General features: G+C 42.7%; 1 long non-coding RNA gene across 17 annotated transcripts in view; it reads left to right on the forward strand.

Annotated features, from left to right (window-relative positions):
* The window catches only part of LOC144287888 (uncharacterized), a 186,826-nt gene that overhangs the window by 2,918 nt on the left and 177,233 nt on the right, over positions 1–6,675 (forward strand). For 16 of the 17 annotated variants that reach the window (XR_013355693.1, XR_013355694.1, XR_013355689.1 and 13 more), the window contains 2 exons: positions 592–762; positions 2,587–2,865. This is a non-coding gene — a long non-coding RNA (uncharacterized LOC144287888). The remainder of the gene's footprint in view (positions 1–591; positions 763–2,586; positions 2,866–6,675) is intronic. The other variant, XR_013355702.1, reaches the window with a different exon arrangement.

Consider the following 6,675-nt stretch of genomic DNA (forward strand, 5'->3'; position numbering starts at 1 on the left):
TTTTATGCAGAATTTTAAAAAATTAATACAGTACTACAAATGTATTTTCTCTTATGTTTTTCTTAACATTTTTTTCTCCTAGCTAACTTTATTACAAGAGTGCAGTATTTAATACGTACAACATATAAAATGTGTTAGTCAACCATTCATGTTATCAGTGAGTCTTTAAGTCAACAGTAGGCTATTGGTAGTTAAGTTTTGGGGTAGTCAAAGTTACACATGAATTTTTGATCACACAGGAGTTGTGCTGTTCAGGAACTACATATATATGTAATATATACACACACATACATGTATTTTACTATGTGTGTGGGAAGATAGATATGTGTATGTATGTATTTGGAAACCAACCTCTTTCTGTTCTACTTTCTTTCTAGAAGCTGATTTATAGCTTTTTTCCCCCCCTCTCTAGAAGTCTCCTGCAATTTCTTCCTTTGGGGCTGCTATTTGTAATTGGTGTTGGCCCTGAAGGCATACAGAATTACTTAGTGGTTTTCTGACTTTCCTTCCTGATTTAGGCTCTGAGATTGATTTGCTTGATTATTTTCATAGAGCCAATGACATCATTTGTTTTTATTTCTATTTTTGAAGGTGAAGCTATTTGCTCCTAATGCTAAGCAGATGTACATGGTTAATCACTTGAAAGAGAGCCCAGCAGAAGAGAAGGGACATGTGCTGGAGGGAAGTGCCAGGAGAGCCCATGGGGACATACAAGATTTGGCAGACCTGTGCTCCAGCAAGCTTGATGCTGTCATTATACTGGTGAGTTAGCTGAAAGCTGTGAGACCAACTGTTCGTTTTAATTCATGTTCACTGCCTTTAAAGCCCTTTCCAGAAAGAGTGCCACAGACTTAGCTACCACTTTGGAGCCTGTGGCAGGCTCTACATCATGGTTCTCAAACTTTGCTGCACATGAGAGTCATTTGGGAAGCCTTTAAAAAAGTCTCAGTGCCTGGGTCACATCTGAGACCAGTGGCATCAGACTTTCTGGGGGCCGAAGCAGGTATTAATGTTTTTGATGCTCCACAGGGTCTTCCACTGAGGAGCCAAGTTTGAGAACCAGAACTCCGTCCGGAGTGACCACTGGTTCCCACACTTGGCTGCACCTGGAAACACCTGGTGGTCTTTAAAACCACCAGTGCCTGTGTCCCTATGGCCTGAATTTTGGAATTTTTAGGATTCCCAGATGATTTCATATACAGACCAGTTTGGGAACCACTGTTCTACAAAAGTGTGTCTCTAGGTTTGATAGGTATGTGAATCACCTGGAGATCTTGTTACAACGCAGATTGTCATTCAGCTGTCTGGTGACAGGTGGCATGCAGCCCACATTTTGAGGCCTTAAGACTCTGGAAATCACAGTGGAGGGTTGCCTGTTTCTGGACCTTTTCAGTGCAGGAATCACTTTATAGATAGGTGACTCCACCTTTACAAGTAAATGATTGATTTACAGGTATAATTGTCTTAGATGTTACTTCTACTTAATCCCCGCAAAAGGAACTGTATGTTGTATGTTTATCTTTTTCAAACTAAACAGTTTTAGTTTGTTGAAACATTTTTTTAAAAGATTTTATTTATTTATTCACGAGAGACACACACAGAGAGAGGCAGAGACACAGGCAGAGAGAGAAGCAGGCTCCCCCAAGGAGCCCAATACGGGACTTGATCCCGGAACCTGGGATCAGAACCTGAGCTGAAGGCAGATGCTCAACCGCTGAGCCATCCAGGCATCCCTAGTTTGTTTAAACAGTTAAAATGTGAGACTCGATCCCGGGACTCCAGAATCACACCCTGGGCTGAAGGCAGACGCTAAACTGCTGAGCCACCCAGGCATCCCAAAAAATTACAGTGATTTTAAAACATCGTTTATTCTAATACCTAAAGATAACAATTTTGTTTTCAGGAGGAATGAAGTTATCTCAAATGCTCTTTAAAAAAATGTATTTCTACTTTGTACCACACTTGAAATATTTAGCAAAAATTATCATGCCAGGTATCCCACTTGTATGTCTTCAAAATTTTAATGCTGATGCAAAATGTTTATTATTATTATTATTTGCTAAATAGAAATCCTCTCTGTAAAATCCACTTGCTACAAGGGCTTCATGGAAGCCGTGTTAATTCCCTAAGGATTAGGTTTGTGTTTTAGCATTCGGCACCAACTTTTTACAAAAGAATCTCTGAGCAACCTTGACAAATAGTTTGCTATTCTGACTTTTTATTTTTTTTTAAAGATTTTATTTATTTATTCACGAGAGAGAGAGGCAGAGACACAGGCAGAGAGAGAAGCAGGCTCCATGCAGGGAGCCCGATTTGGGACTCGATCCCGGGACTCCAGGATCACGGCCTGGGCCGAAGGCAGGCGCTAAACCGCTGAGCCACCCAGGGATCCCTATTCTGACTTTTTAGAATGAAGTTAATGCATTAATAAAATCACTGTCAACGACAGAAGACTTAAATGTTATTTTTCCATCCTAATCATGTGTTATTGCTCTCACCTGCCTCAATTCTTTGCTTAAGAGTTAATTGTTCATAGGTTCTTCTTGTCAGCTGCCTCAAATAATCCTGGGTTTCCTCTCTTTGTAGGTGGTTTTGAGTGGCCCAGAACTGCCCTGTCAACAGTTCTGTAAAGGACTCTTTCAAGTTACATTTCCCATGTGCTGGCAGCTAACACCTTCCTGCTTGTGAGGTCACAGTGTGTCAGGGTAATAATGTAATTGGAGTGGGGGAAAAGAATGAAAAGCTTACTGCTGGCCAAGAGGTTCTACAGTGCTTTCCCATTTTCCTTCTTCCAAATGAATATAAATGTGACTGCTCTTCTGGTAGCTCAACAAATGATCTTTCATTTTGGGGCTGCCATATTTGGTAATTGACACTGGGTGGGGTGGGAGTGGACATGGTAAGGGATGGTTCTTTAAGGTGAGGAGACCAGATGGCTTTAAATCATAGGGAAAATGTATTCTTTCGAAATATACTGGCCTACTCTGTAAGAAAAAAATTTCAATATAGCCGTTCTTTTGTATGATATCATTCAGCTGTATGGATCAAATTATCCTTGCTTTAATTATTTCCTATTGATCCTAGTACACACAGCCTTCATTTCTTTTACTAAGTGAATATTTAAATGAAGCTTCTTGTTGGAACAGATTTCTTTGTGCACAGTGTCTATAGGCTTTTGTTCCAAATACTGCAGCATTTGAGAGGCCAATGCAAGCTGACCATTTTAACTCCCTTCACAATTGTGCTCTTGTCTAAGAAACATTTTCTTCTGCCCAGTATCTTCTCTTCCGATAGGTTCGATGATGCTAACGGGGCCACTGCCATACAAAAGCCTGGCTGCGCACATGGTTGCAGGGAGGGGAGGCCCTGCCAGCATGCTGCCAACAGAGTGGCCCTGGATGGGGCCTCTCTGCATGAGCCACATGGAGGAATGGGAAAGATGGCAGGGAGGCTTTAGAATGGATTTAAAAAGTGATACTGTAGTTATGATATTTAGAAGAAATGGTTCAAATAAAAATATTAGCTCCTTTTACACACTTTATCACTTACTGATAGGTACTTTCAGTGTGATCCTGACTCAAAGATTAAATAACCATCACTGAATTATTCAGAAATACAAAGTTTCTAGACAAGCTCTCCTTCATTTCTGTCTTGCATTTTTTTAAAGTCAGAAATGATACTCATGCCCTGTTTCAAACAGATCAGTGTTGGGCTGTTCTGATGGCTCTTTGCGGAATCTCCAGATTTGCTCCTGTAAGGACACCAGCGGTAACTGGGTAGGTTGACTTGTCTTTGATAGTAATGACAACAGAAAGCAAGGGGAAGTGAGATGGTGACATCTAAATGTTGATGTCTGCTGTTACGTTGAACAAGATGACTAAACTAATCATCATGACTTCTCTGAAGGTATTCTCTTCTTTATGAATCAGATAAAGCCATACACTTTTGGAAGTTACTGTGTATCATACATTCTTTTGTTGTGCTCTACAGCTGTCAGCTGCCAGGCACTCAGGGTTTAGGAGGAACCAGAGTAACCTGTGGAACACTGATCTGTTTTGGAGTGTTTCGCTTGCTATGAACTATCCCTATACTTTTTTTTTTTTAATATAGGGTAGGGGAAGAGAGGGAGAATCCGACAATCTCACCGAGTGATAAAAACCTGTCACATTGCAGGTAGATTTCGTATCGGTGAGAAGAGACTAAACCCATGCACATGTGTACAGGTGCATACCTCTGCTGGAAGGAAAAGCAGCATATCTGATTGTGACTGTGCCCCCTACCTTCAGGTCTCTATAGCTTTGCTCTGTGCAGGGAAATCCTGCCAGAATAGACAAGGAGGCTGTATTTCTGTAATGCCGCAAGTCTTTTGTTGTCACAGGTTATGTTACAGCCCAAGAAGAACTGGAAACTATGAGTTCCACTTATGAAAGGTTCACATTCCCACCAGGAGAGGAACCAGGGAAGCGCTGCTGGCCCAGAATAGGCACAGAGCACTTTCCTTGTCCTATTTACTTATTTTGCTTCTCTCTCTATTCATTCTGGATTATAAGCTCCTGACCATAAGAGGTGTTTGTCTGTTTTGTTGACTGCTTTATCACTGCACCAGGAACATCCTCTAGCATATTAAGCCCTTGATATAAATTCATTGATAATGAATGCCCACCATTTCCTCCAAAGAGGTTCCTCTACATAAGTGATTACGGGCCTTAAGACTGTAGGCCATAGGAGACTTATCCAACTGTGATTATCTTTTGTAGATAAAGGCTTCTGAGTAAAATTCTTATAAAATATATAAAAATTCCCTTTAAAGTCACATATTCCTATTTTCAGTGCCTGGGTTAAAATCATTGCTGCCCGTTGGTCTGTGACAACTTTAAGCCCTCTGGGGCTGCCCATAGAACACATGGCTTGTAGAGCTTGAGTGCTACAGAGCAGACAGGATTCCTGGGGTGGGGGTGAAGTCCAGTTTTTCTGTGTCGTGTTTCTATACCCTACAAAACCGCACAAATAGGAAAGGAAAGCATTTCAGGATGGGAAATGTGCAGAAATGAGAATAGAGCAGGCCTCAAGCTGCTGTTATTATAACAGCCTATTCATGAGGTTCACCCTTGGCTGGCATCTGGGAGCTGGGCACTTAACCGACTCCCTGGCTGAGAAAAATAGTTCGTTCTGCTGAGGCTTTGTGGATGGAATTGTTCAGCAGACAGTTGTGCCCAACACCTGCTTTCCTTCTTTGAGTTTGGGGTTATGTTCATTGCTGGGCAGAGGAGACCTACCTGACCAGACACTATTAAAAACCTTGGATGCTAAGTCTCTTCCCAGGGCAGAAACAGTGTACACACATTAGTGAATTTTTTACTCCTTACTCCTGGAGAGAGGGGCACACCTCAGTGTCTCCTGACTGGTGAGAGGGGACCTCAGAAGCATCCAGACTCTGCCAGTGGCTAGTCCTCTACTTGATCCTGTCCTAGATCCTTTCACTGTAATAAACCTTGACCATGAGTATGACTCTGTGCTGAGTCCCATAAGTTCTTCCAGTGATCCCTGAACGTGCGTGTGGCCCTGGGGATCCCAAAACATACACACTCGCCAGCACCAGGGCTCCTCAGGTGTGTCTGGTGACAGGTAGTTTGACTCCAGGCCTTAAGTGTGTGCTAAGGATGCAGAAACACACAGGGCATGCTGGGATGAACCTCTCTCTGAGCTGGAGCCTTTGTCCCAGTCTCAGGTGGTTTTCTCTCTGCTGGTCCAGGCTGATCCACGTGGAAGACTCATTTTCCTACACACAGAGCCTATAACACAAAAGGCCAGCTGAGCAGCATCCTCTGCTGCCACCCCAAGGGAATAGAAGAAAAGCAAGTATTTGCCACACTGCCTAGGCAGCAGAAGAGAGCAGCCCAAGCCCCAACCTTGGGCTTTCTCAGGGTGAGGGGGCTCATAGGCTGTCCTTGTTCTCTACCTTTATGGACACAAGAGATGAGTGGACTCGATTGAATTCTCCCATTCTATCAAAAGCTCTCTGCTAGCACTCTGGTTCAAAAATGCCCAAGCTTTTGACCCTCTTACAAAGGAATGTGGGGAGCCAATCTTTCCCTCCCTCTCTCTCCCCTGCTTTTTCTGTATGTAGTATGGTGGGGTTGGATGGTGCACAGGGCTGCTAGTGAAGAGGACTCTTGCGTTCTGTCTTACAGACCCACATTTCCTCATATTTTCTCCTGCCTCCAGTTAACTCAGTATGTATAACAGCCACTATCAAGGTAACCTTGAGTGCTGTTTGTCCCCTCAGTAGATATTGTCATCCCCAACCTCTGCTGTTTGTCTGAAGCATCCATCAAGGGTATAAAAGGATAAGCTGAAGTGTATTAAATTCTTTAAGAGCTTATTTGAGAGGCACCTGGATGGTGCAGTTAGTTGAGCATCCAGCTCCTGGTTTCAGCTCAGGTCACGATCTCAGGGTCTCGAGATTGAGCCCTGTGTTGGATTCTGCATTCAGCACAGAGTCTGCTTGAGATCCTCCCTCTCCCTCTGCCCGTCCTGCTCGTGCTCACTTGCTCTCTCAAATAAGTAAATAAATAGATAACATATTACATTACATTAAAAAAAAAGTTTATTTGAGCAAAAATTGATCTGAATTATATAGCATCCAACTTAGCCAGATAAAAAGGAACTCCAAGG

This window comes from Canis aureus, chromosome 17 (genome assembly GCF_053574225.1).
Source record: "Canis aureus isolate CA01 chromosome 17, VMU_Caureus_v.1.0, whole genome shotgun sequence".
Classification (NCBI taxonomy): Eukaryota; Metazoa; Chordata; class Mammalia; order Carnivora; family Canidae; genus Canis; species Canis aureus.